This window comes from Petromyzon marinus, chromosome 24, assembly GCF_048934315.1.
Source record: "Petromyzon marinus isolate PM22_M1 ecotype Great Lakes invasive population chromosome 24, UKy_Petmar_22M1.pri1.0, whole genome shotgun sequence".
NCBI lineage: Eukaryota > Metazoa > Chordata > Hyperoartia > Petromyzontiformes > Petromyzontidae > Petromyzon > Petromyzon marinus.
The window spans coordinates 2095804-2108606 of NC_133690.1; positions in this window are offsets into that span (position 1 = coordinate 2095804).

Here is a 12803-nt window from a genome sequence, read left to right on the forward strand (position 1 = left end):
CGTGGTGTCCTCGCACTAACCAGCGCTCACCCAAGCCACGCTAGGGCTTGTACTACGCCCAGTATCCGGGCTGCACATAATGACAACATAATATCTGCCGTGGCCTCACAGGCCCGGCACCACACAGTGACATTCCCAGTCAATATATCACCCCCCCCCACCCTCTGTAGCACTCAGCCATCCCAGCTGCCAACTCCCCCATAAGTAAGCAACTGACGAACATTTTTAAAGAACAACAAAGCAAAGTGTGCTCGAACAATGACAAAACAGCACAATAAATACCCAAGCCCAACTGTATGAATTTACACCGAGATAAAAGGGAAAATGAAAAAAAACGCAACAGTGAACAATTAACAACCCAACAAGCGCGTCGTACATAATCACCGCAATCAACATCTCCCACCCACAACGTGTAACAACGCCCGTGAGCTCGATGGCGAGCAAGATTAGCCAAATACTCGCCACGACTCATTGTGAGCGCGACAAACCATGACGGCGTGGGAGTGTGCAACATGTTGAGTGAGTCTGCGATGCTGGGCCTCCAGTGGAGTTGGGATCATCCGCCATGGAAGGCCCTGGGGAATGAGAAATCGACCCGATGAAGCCGGCTCCTCACGAAGAGCAGTAGGCCGGATCGTCGGGTTCTCCACATCCGGAGCACGCGAGGCCGATACGAGCGGCCGCGTGTGAGGCGTCAATTGCGCAGCGCCTGGGGGCAGAACAGAAACATTCTCCTGAGGATCGGCGTCAGCAGGCGCATGCCTCAGCTCGTCGGGCACACCCGACACTCTGCAATATGGAAATGAAACAAACTCACACGGCGCAATAAATGGCTTTAGACAACAGGGGTGCACAAACCAACTCCGCTTACCAAGCCGAATCTGGACACATTGCGGACACATGACCCGAACTACATCAACCGGCCCTCTCCATGGTTGCAGCAATTTTAAGAGATGTGCCCACCGGCACCTGTGGACAATGCAACCAGGCCCTTTCCCCCGGCGACCAATCACACAGGAAACACGGGCTACCTTGAGCCGCTCGTTGGCCAACTGTCTGGCCCGGGAGTTAACACTGGCAGCTTCCCGTGCTTCAGAAAGTTTGGCAAGAGTGAAGCGAACCGAATCAGAAATTTTAGAGACTTTCACGGCGGGCGCGGCTTGCAATTGCACATCAATGGAAGGATAACACTCCTTCCCATACATAAAAAAGAGAGAGTAGCCGGTGGACGTATGAGGGGTCATCCTATAGGCAGCGAGAACCGAAGGAATATGCAAGTCCCAATCGACCTGTGACTCACTGACCAGGTGACTCAACATGGAGGTCGAAATCCGGTGTAGGCATTCGACCATGCCATCTGTTTGTGGGTGGTATGGTGACGTGCACACCTTTTTTGTCCCCAGAAAATCGCAAACTTCATGCAGAAGTTTGGAGGAAAAATTCTTACCCTGATCTGTCAAGAGATGCTCGGGGGCACCCTTATCGCCTTGGTAATAGTCATAGCCGATTGATTCGGGAGCAGCCAGGTCATAGGCCAGCGTGAGAAATACTCAACGCCCACGAGCAAGTATCTGTTGCCTCGTGCAGAAGTCGCAAACGGCTCGAGAATGTCGAGGACAACTATTTCGTTAATTCATGACACCTGAATGGGTTGCAGCGGAGGGCAACAAGATCTCGCTGGCGGCTTCCACCGGGCACATTGTACGCAGCCCTTCAGGAGATTTCAATGTCAGAGGCCATGGCTGGCGAGTAAAAATTTAATATAAGCGCGGCCAGCGTCTTTTGCACACGGAGATGTAACAGACGTTTATGCACCCTCGCCAGGCACGGCGGTAGGGACAACAATAGCATAATGGCACAATCCTTCATCCCAGTACATGAGCAGCCTGCCCGCAGGACAAACGAGGTGACACCTCGCGAAGCCGCGTTTCCAGCTCTCCTTGACTCGCCGGCGCAACTTAAGGAGAGACACGTCCTCTGCCTGCAACCGTCCCACACCTTATAGTCCAACCCAATAACCGCATCCTGTGCGGCAGGGACGTCGCCCAACCCGCCCATCGTGTCCACGGCAGACGCAATGAGAGGGGAGGGGGAGGCCAACTCGGCCGGTTTACAACGACCAGGGCCCAAAAAACAAGCAAGAACCTTTACGATACTTAACTCGGAACGAGAAATCCTGCAGGATTTCAAGCCAGCATGACAATTGACCTGAGGGCTGATCCACATGCAGCGAGTATTGGAGCGCCGCGTGATCGGAGCGCACCTCTAAATGTCTACCATACAAATAGGGCAATATATTGCTACGCAAAAACTACAATGGCCAATTATTCCCGGCACGTTACACAGTACCACTGCTCGGCCGGAGACAGCACCCTGCTACCATATGCGACCACATGCTCCACACCATTAACAACCTGGGATAATACCGCTCCTATGCTGATATTACTGGCGTCTGTATCCAACACGAACGGCAACAAAAAAAAATCGGGATAGCGCAGGGGAGGGGCGTTAACCAGCTCATCACGAATAGAGTGGAACGTGGATTCCTCCTCCTACCCCAAATTACATTTTTGGCCTTTAGCTGTCAATGCGTGAAGAGGTTTTGCAATAGATGTGAATCCCGCGACAAATCGGCGATAATATGATGCAAAGCCGATAAAACTGCGCACCTCGCTAGCCGAGGTGGGAGTCAGCCACGTCCATATGCAAGCAGTTTTCTCTGGGTCCGTTGCAATGCCCAATTCGCTAACTATATGGCCCAAGTATCGAACCGATTTTTGAAGTAGGTGACATTTATGGGGTTTAAATTTCAGGTTGGCCGCACACATCTTAACGAAAAGAGCCTGCAGGTGATTCAAATGTTCATAAAACGTACGACCGAAGACAATCACGTCATCCAAATATATTAGGCACGAATTCCACTGGAGGCCTGCTAAAACCAGCTCCCTTAGATGGTGAAAGGTGGCCGGCGTGGAGTGGAGCCCCATCGGAAGCCGGTAAAACTCAAACAACCTGTGTGAAGTCTGAAAAGCCGTCTTGGGTTTTGAAGCCTCATCAAGTGGCAGCTGCGAAAATCCCAATAGGAGGTCAAGGGTGGAAAAGAACCGGGCACCTGCCAAAGTGTCCAGCAAATTGTCCATATGAGGCAAGGGGTATGCATCCACGACGAAAACCTTGTTAAGCTTGTGGAAATCAACACAAAACCGCAACCTGCCGTCGTCCTTTTTAACAAGCACGATCAGAGCACCCCATGGGCTGGTGGATGGTGAGATGATGTCTGTGGTCAACATATCATCAACCGCCGAATGAACATGTTCCTTTTCGGCTGGACTCAGGTGGTAAGGATTCTGCCGAATTGGGGCGGCATTGCCCGTATCAATATGGTGGCTCAAAAGGGACATGCGACTAATATCAAATTTACTTTTACTAAAAATGTCGGACAATTCCCGCAGGAGCGCGCTCAGCTGCTCCATTTGTCCCGCGGATAAATCGCCGCATTCAGAGCGAAGCGTATCAATCCAACCCTCATCCCCATCCCGAGGTCCATGAGCCCGTGAACCGACCCCGACACTCCCCACGACATCCTTCTCCAGACACGCCGGAGACACGTGCGGCATTAAGGACTTGAATGAAAGGTTCCTGGTCCTGGGGCACCAATGTCTGAGCCGCCACGAGTGACGTCCCCCGATTAAGTTCATTTGAGGGACCCAACACAATTCCGTCCCACACAGTGTGCACATCGAGCAGTTTACACAATTGGAGGGGCACCAACATTTGCACGCTGGGCAGAAGCCGCACTGATCGGCATGTAAGCACTTGCACCATAGCGTTAGCAGAACACATGTGGGTTGTAGACAGCTCTCCTATCCTGTTCTCACAACGCGTTTGCTGCTCTTGTTGTTACAGCATTAACAAACAACATCGACATCATGACGCCATTGTAGAAATCGCACACCACTGCTGGGGCTTGCAATTACAAGGGGGGGGGGACGTTTATAGAGGGGAGCCACTCGGATCGAGTATAAAAAAAACCCGCAACGCTTGCGCAGGGATTTAAAGCGGGCAGCATTTAGTCATCCCGGGCAACTTGTTTGACTGCCATCTCCTTCATCTGTGATCTCACTCTGACACAACCGTCCCTTCAACAGCTCAGCACCGGGTGATAATCTGTGGCCAATAATTATCCAAGATGTGGATTAACCGTGCTCCAAGGGTCTTCTTCTTTTGTATGGCATTTTTGGAGAATTGAAATAGATTACAAATTGATATCGACATTTGATATCCATTCGACTACTTCAGGAGTACCTGCTTGGATTAATGTCAGATCGGCATTGAATATCTGATTGGGCAGCCATTCACGAAATTTTGCACGGTCTGAGATGTCGCACCACAGTCACTAACTGGACTTCAGGGGCGAGTGACACACACCTGTAATCCAACACTGAAGGCAACGGTTGGTGGATTACTTAAATGTTGAGAAATTCCTTCCCAGGAGGTGGTGCAGGAAATGAGGACTCCATCTCTTCCATCTGTATAAGTTATATTGTTGCCACCTTGCAGTGTATGTTTTTCCAAGGAATTTACTTAGGATCAAAATAATGAAAATCTTAGATATCCCACATCACTAAAATGCATTGTACCAAATAAAGAAAACTAAAGAGTCTCACTTATTCTCTGTGAATGCCCTAAACGCCTGGAATTACATTTCTTGGTGAAAAATATAATGTTAAACTGTTGATTCTTTAAAACTTTATTTACTTATACATTACATTAATAAATAGCCTTTTTACACTGTAATCAAGATACTGTACATCATAATGAATACAGTATACATAAATCATTGGCAAAGGGGAGGAAAAACTAACAAATACTTGAGCTTATTGCATTTCGACATGTGTCCTTGTTTGTTTACATATTTTACTCCAGTAACCTTGTTTATGGTTAATATAAAATCAGTGTGCTTCATTGCAAGACCATTGGCGGTTTCTGGTGGCCTTTCGTTCGGCCAGTGACATGCAGCCTCCAACAATACACAAATGTGAAAACACCCCCATCGTGCTGTCAAACCCGAATGGTTTCAAATTTGTGGCGGCCCTCAGAATGATGTCTTATTGGCCAAAGTAGCCCCCCTCTGAAATTGTTTGAAGAAGACTGATGTAAATGTTTCTGTAGCATACTTTTGCTGATTTGGGCTGTGTTGTTCAATATGGAAGTAATCTGCCCAATCCACTTTGCGATGCATGGAATTACGTGTGCAATCTTTTCAATTCCTCACGTGATAGTTAATTTGGTTTGCATTTGTAATTTTGATGATCCAGATCACTGTAGCAAATGAGGCTATCATGGTCTAATGAGTTCTCATCTGGTTAAACAAAATATTAACACTTTAATATGAGCTAGATCTTATGATGATCAAATCACCAAGCATCCATTGGAATTGCCGTTTTATCCAAGAAGTATAATTTTAATTTTAGACTTGTTAATATCATAGGCTGCTAACTTTTCCTATGCGATTTTTTTATGGATACATAACTTAGTGGTTTCAAATGTATACACCATATTATCACCAGAATTTAAACTGATGCTACTTTCCAGTGTAGCTACCTTACCTCCCTTTATATCATCATCTTGTGGAATATTTTCTTTACAATTATCAACAAAAGAAAACAGTAAATGTGGCAATGGGGATCCTAGCTTTTTGCCTGTACCAAACTAAATAGTGAATGTAAAAGTCGAATCTTAAGTACTGCTGCATTTATTGAAAATATGCTACCGTAAGACATATCTATATTCGAAGTAAACTTAGTAGTTGCTAAACACTACAGCATGTAATTAAAGCCTTTTACAGCATCTATTGCAATTTCATATTGCATAAGGACTGCTGAGAAAATGCAATTGCATTAAATTCCTAATATTGTTTAATGAAATCGTACCAATCATAAATCCTTCTAGAGTTTGGTTATTCATTGAGGGTATTATCTTTAAAATGTTTTGGTAATCTATGAGTAAAATATATTCAAAATTCTGAGGTGTTACATTTTTGACTGAACCTTAAATGTATAATAACGTATTGAAATAGTTTTATACCACCGTGCAATCAAGTTGTATATACTATACCTTCCAAGTGAAGTATGTATTGGTTAACCAGTGTCTCACCAGGGGGGGGGTACCTCAGTGTTTAGTCCTTGATGAACCAAGTCTTCAATGATTGCAATGGTGTCAGGTACAGGAACCTTGGTGAATAAGGAAACTACATCAAAACTGACAAGCAGGTCGTCTGGGGACAGGGAAATACCCTTGATTGTCGATACCAGGTGAGTAGAATTTTGTACCGCAGAGGTGGTCTTTCCAGTGAAAGGACGCAGGATTTCAGACAAAAAACGAGCTAGTTTATAGGTGGGGGAGCCGATAGTAGAGACTATGGGACGAAGGGGTGTATCTACTTTATGTATTTTTGGTAAGCCGTATAATCTTGGTGGCCTGGCAGCAGAAGGTTTCAACGAAAACTGTTTAGATTGATCAATTAATGCGGTTGAATCAGAAATTATTTTGTTGGTTTGTGTGACGAGGCTGTTGGTGGGATCTCTTTTTATTTATGTATAACTACCATCGTCGAGTTATTCTTTAATTTTGTTGTTGTATTCTATTTTATCCATGATGACAGTAGCATTGCCTTTGTCAGCTGAGAGGACTACAATATCATTCCTCTTTTTTAATTTATATAATTCAAAACGCTCATCTTTGCTGAGGTTGCTAGCTGGCATCTTAGCGTTTTTGAGGGTTGCAGCGATTTCAGATCTTGCTACGTCTGCAGCGATGTGACCCAGGCCCCTGAGAGCAACGTCTACTTGGGCAATTATTCATTAACTGGTATGTGTTTAAGTGTGACTGCAAAGTTTAGACCTTTAGCTAAAACTGATTTCAGACCATCACAAATAGAACTGTTACTGCAATTAATTACGACTTTGTTAACGTCTAACTTTTTGGTGTGTGGGTCCGGTCTTTTGTTGAAGAGGAGGTTAAATTTGGAAATCAGGTTTTCCTTACATTTGGTCGACATAGTAGCAGCTGAAGAGGCAGTCATATTGTCTACATGTTCCCAATCCGATGTGGACATTGTTGCCGTCAATGATAAGTGTGATTTGTAGAGTGTCTTGTCTAACTGATCTAGTTCGGTGTGGAACTTTCTACAAACAAACTGAGGGCACCCCAATGGGCTCCCCCCTTTCTCCAGTTATAGCGAACATTTTCATGGAGAAATTTGAGACTGACACCATCCAGACTGCCACTCTGCGCCCAACCTTATGGAAGAGGTACGTGGATGACACTTTTGTCATCTGGCCACATGGCAGGCCTGCTCTAGACCAATTCTTCGACCACATCAATTCCATACACCCAGCCATCAGATTTACCATGGAAGTCGAAATAGATGGCAAGATACCTTTTTTGGATGTCCTAATTAAAAAGAGACCTGATGGTTCAATGAGCCACTCTGTCTACAGGAAAGCTACCCATACGGATGCTTATCTGAAACCGGATTCCCACCACCATCCATCACAGAAGAATTATCTCATCAAGACTCTGTATCATAGAGCCCAATGCATATCCGACCAGGAACACATAAGCAGTGAACTCAAGCACGTACACCAAGCTCTTAGGGCTAATGGTTACTCCGACTATACAATCCGCAAAGCTATCACTCAAACCATGAAGAAGAACCCTCTTGAGGAGCCTTTCAAAACCATCACTTTACCCTACATTGTGGGGATCACAAAAAAGATCTCCAAAATCTTGAATAAACACAAGATCCAGGTCCGTTTCAACACATTACATAAAATCCGTGATCTGGTTCCGTCTGTAAAAGATGTGATTCCGGACATACAATACCCTGGTGTCTACAAACTAAGTTGCCTCTGTGGTAGTAGTTACATTGGAGAAACCAAACGCCATGTCTCGGACCGCATTCGTGAACACAAAGCAGACCTTAAACACGGTAGGACCAACACCTCGGCCGTGGCAGATCATTGTTCTAATTCAGTAGGCTCACATGCCATTGACTTTTCCAAGACAGAGGTTCCTTGTAAGCCATCTGGCTTCCATGAGAGATTCGTTCATGAGGCTATCCACATATACAAGCACAGAGGCAATTTCAACCGAGAAGATGGATTCTATCTTAGCAATCATTGGAAAGATTTGATAAACCATTTCAGGTCTTAATTGATTGTTCACGCTTACAGTGGCTTTCAGACAGCATACATTATAAAAAATTTCGTCTCCCCCCTCCTCTTTTCAGAATATAGATGGACTAGTCCTAAATAAACTGCCAAATCGCTGCGCGTGGCGCTAACGTTTTTGTTTATAAATAAATAAATGCGCCGTTTAAAAATAAATTTATGCAAACCAACACACCTGAAGACGACCGTTTGAGTTATGGTCGAAACGTCGTGAGAATTTTTTATTGTTTTATATATATTTTATTATTTTGTTGTTTCCCTTCAACGTGACTTTACTGAAAAAACTAAGAATATGAATTACTGCAGTCACGAAAGCTTTAAATCAAAATTAAAATGTTAACTACTGAAGTAATATTATTTTAATAGGATTCTTCTTGCTGAATGTTTTTTTGTCCCTCTGCATCTTTCTTCACCATTAGGAACAAGAGTTGAGATGCAGTACAAGTCCCTAACGCTGTCCAGTATAACTTTGCAGTCCTTCTGTGGTGAAAACTTCACAATGTTTCAGAGCAATGTACGTGCTGCTGCTATCAGCACTACTGCTGCCACAAAGACCACAGTGAAGGCTAGCGGCACTACTGCTGCCACCCAGACCACAGTGAATGCTGGCGGCACTGTTGCTGCCATCCAGACAATAGTGGAGGCTAGTGGCATTATATCAGGTTGTGGCATGAACCCTTATCTGTGGATCCTGCTGACTTTTTCCTGCAATCTGTCCTGGATGGGGCTCTTAAATCACGACGTTTCGGAGGCAACACAAGCTTCCGTCTTCAGGTGGAGACGGTCACAGCAAAATTGCTGTATCAAGTGAAGAGAGCTCTAAGATACCCGAAATTATATACAGGTTAAGGGGGAGGGGGGGAGCCAGGAAGGGCCGTGGGGGGGGGGGGGCTAAGTTAAGCCGCCTTTTGTTATGCTGCAGGGGGTTAGGGGGACGGAGAGGCGATGGCGAGCGGTTGTCGAAAACGAGCGCAACAAACTGGAAGAAATGGAAATGGCTGTACAATTATAACGCAGCTAAAGTTTGACTTGGTTGATGACATCTTTCCAATGATTGCTCAATTTAAAACGATCCGCTCGGTTGAAGTTGTGTCTATGTTTGTATATCTAGATGGCTTCATGGACAAATCTTTGGTAGTATCCGGGAGGTTTGCAGAGTACTTTGGTATCGGAGAAAACAATATCATGAGAACCTGCTGTGTTGAAACAATGATCAGCTACAGCTGAAGAATTCGTTCTGCCGTGTTTCAAATCTGATTTGTGCTCGCGAATTCGGTCAGAAATATGTCGTCTCGTCTCCCCGATATAGCAGTCACCGCAGGTACAACTCAATTTGTAAACACCGGGGTACTGTAAGTCAAGAATGACATCCTTTACGGATGGGATCAGATCACGGATTTTGTGTACTGTATTGAACCGGACCTGGATCTTGTGTCTGTTTAGAATTTTCGAAATATTTTTGGTAACGCCTGCTATGTATGGCAATGTGATGATTTTGATCGGAGTTTCAGGTGGTTGTTTCTGTATGGTGGGATAAACAGCTTGGCGGATAGTACGGTCAGAGTATCCGTTCATCTTGAGGGCCAGATGTACATGTTTTAATTCACTGGCCAGGTGGTGCTGGTTAGAAATGCAATGAGCCCTATGGAATAGTGTTTTGATGAGAGAATTATTTTGACCCGGGTGGTGGTGGGAATCAGGCTTCAAGTAGCCTTCCTGTAAACAGAATGTCCCAAAGAGCCCTCAGGTCTCCTCTCAAACAGAACATCCAAGAATGGCAGCTTGCCATCTTTCTCCACTTCCATGGTGAATTTGATGGATGGGTGTCTGGAATTGATGTGGTCTAGGAAATGGTTCAATGCTGGGAGGCCATGTGGCCAAATGTACGTCTAGCCAAACATGGCTGTACAGGGATTAAGAATAGTATTATTTTGGAAGACCATTATTGGTGGTGCCTGTCAACTCACATTTTACATTTTTCAGAATATGGCAAGAGCACTCCTTTCCACCAACATTTGCATATCTTATCTGGAAGTTGTATTGCATTAAACTCCATGCAGAGATAAATGAGAAATGCAAGTCAATAAACATACAGCTGATGGGCCTACACTGATTACAATATTATCTAAACTTAAATCACATTAAATTTTGATTTAAAGCTTTCGTGACTGCAGTAATTCATATTCTTAGTTTTTTCGGTAAAGTCACGTTGAAGAGAAACAACAAAATAACAAAATATATATAAAACAATAAAAAATTCTCACGACGTTTTGTTGTTTCTCTTCAACGTGACTTTACCGAAAAAACTAAGAATATTTAAATCACATTGTTCAACAATAACGGAGCCACTTTTATAACAATTATGATTATTATAATTATTTTTGAAAATATATTGTTTTGTTGCAACTTTACAATAAAGACTGATTTATGGGGTTTTATCAACAAGTTCCTATATTAACTTTTTTTTATTTTACAGTCTTGCATTCACAAATTATTAGCTGTCATCTTTAAAATTGTGTCTTTTGCGTGAATAGACTTTTCGCAGAAATTTGGTTTTGTGTTTGTAATATCTGTCACAATGTCAAAAACAATCTTCCTTTCAGAGCAGGGTTTTCCTTGGGGAAGTATATACACAAGATTGGTAACGAATCATTGAAATCATGAAATAATTAACACCATGAATTGTGAATAAATGGTTTACTGGGTGTATGTGGTATGTTTCAATGTTTACTTCTGTGCGATGTTATGTTCACATTTAGGCTCACTACTTCTAAACTTTCTTTTGGGACTTGTGAGCATTTAGAAGAGACATCAGCATCACTCGAGTTAAGCTGGAGTTACCTGAATGTAAGTAGTGAATGTGAGTAGTGTATTCCCTTGTCAGGTGTCTTCACCATCCCACCCTGCTAAGCGTGGTAAAGGATGGTCATTTGTCTTCCCCCAATGGTAGTACAGCCTGAAACTTGGTTCTGATTCATGATGACAGCAGGATTTGTATAGGTACAAGCAATGTTATGAATAATTGGGTGACAAGAACACACTTCGATACTGCCATTACTACATCACGTGCACAATTGTATCTGAAGAATCAAACCTTGTTTAATTGGAGACAAAATATATACACCGGGGCGTAATTGATATCAGCAAGTTGATAATTAAAGCGGAGAACTCCATACCTCTCTACTCGCTGTAATCTGTTAATGATCTCCCACGACAGGTTACCTCCAAAATTAGAATCAAAACTGAAATGCGCATGATTTGTGCCAACAATTGAAACATACAATTTTACCACAAAATGCATTTCAATGCAAATGTCTTCACCTCATTACATTTACAAAATGTAGACTATGAATAAAAAGCTAGGCACCCAAATCCATAAGATAAAATGGTAGTCACATGAAAACATGCTCACCAAAGCCAACAATCGACTTTTTCCCCAGAAGTAACTTCAGAGGCGCTTCTATGGGGCTCCACCAGATTTCCAACTTCTCTTTCACCCAAACACCTGGAAGATATAATTGCCCTTGAAGTGGTCCCGATCCCCAAATGAAATATGTAGGCATCACTTTCCGCTGCTCTCTATCTTCGCTTTTCGGAAACTCTTTCCTCCCTTGCTCCAAAAGATTGGAGCCTCATTGGCAGTTTGGGCAGATGTCCCCCTTTCTATTCTGAACAGGGTAAATTTGGATGAAATGATGATCCTCCCAAAATTGTTATATGACCCAAGGATGGTCCCCTCCTGCATCCCCAAGGCCTATTTTAATACACTTAATTTCTGAATATGTTATTTTATTTGGAACCAGAAACTCTCATGCATTGACCTATCTGTCCCTTACATTTGCAGTAAAAGAAGGCAGCTTGGCTCTCCGAGATCTATTAAAATATAGGGCCGTGGGCCTGCAGAATGTAAAGCGTTGGTTTGACCCTACGAAGTGAGGCATCGACCAAAAGATGTAAAACCATGCTTTCTCGACGGGTTTGCCCTTGCTTTCGCGGAACTTTCCTACAATGTAACCCCCACGATATCCAGAGGTCTCCTGTAATTGGTGACTGGACTTCAGAACCAATTCTTAGCATGTGGAGGATTCAAGTTCCTAAAAACCTCTTCGTGGATGACATATGGCGGAGGTGAAGGTATAAATTTCCTCCTATTCTACCATATCTACTTACACGGTCTTCCCGGCATTCACCATGAATGAAACACGGCTACAAAAAAACACCTTCAACCCTTTCCCATTCCGACGACATATGTGTACGGCAGCAGTTTTCTTCCGATTCTGTTCTGATGACGTATGTGTAGCACAGTTTGGCGCCAGTGATCATAGAGTGCGGTCGCACCTCTACAGTTTTCTGCGGTGAGTACAATGTCTTTATAAACAACAGGACTATGCCTCTCTAAATACAATTAACGCTAACCGCTTGCGCGTTCCATGATTCAGTTGTAAACGGACCCACCCTCCAACTTGGAGATGTCTCGGAATGGGAAATGGTTAATAAGCAGCAGAGAAGATAATAAAAGATATGTATTATTTTTACGTTAATAAAGAGTTGAGAAGTACATATCATTTA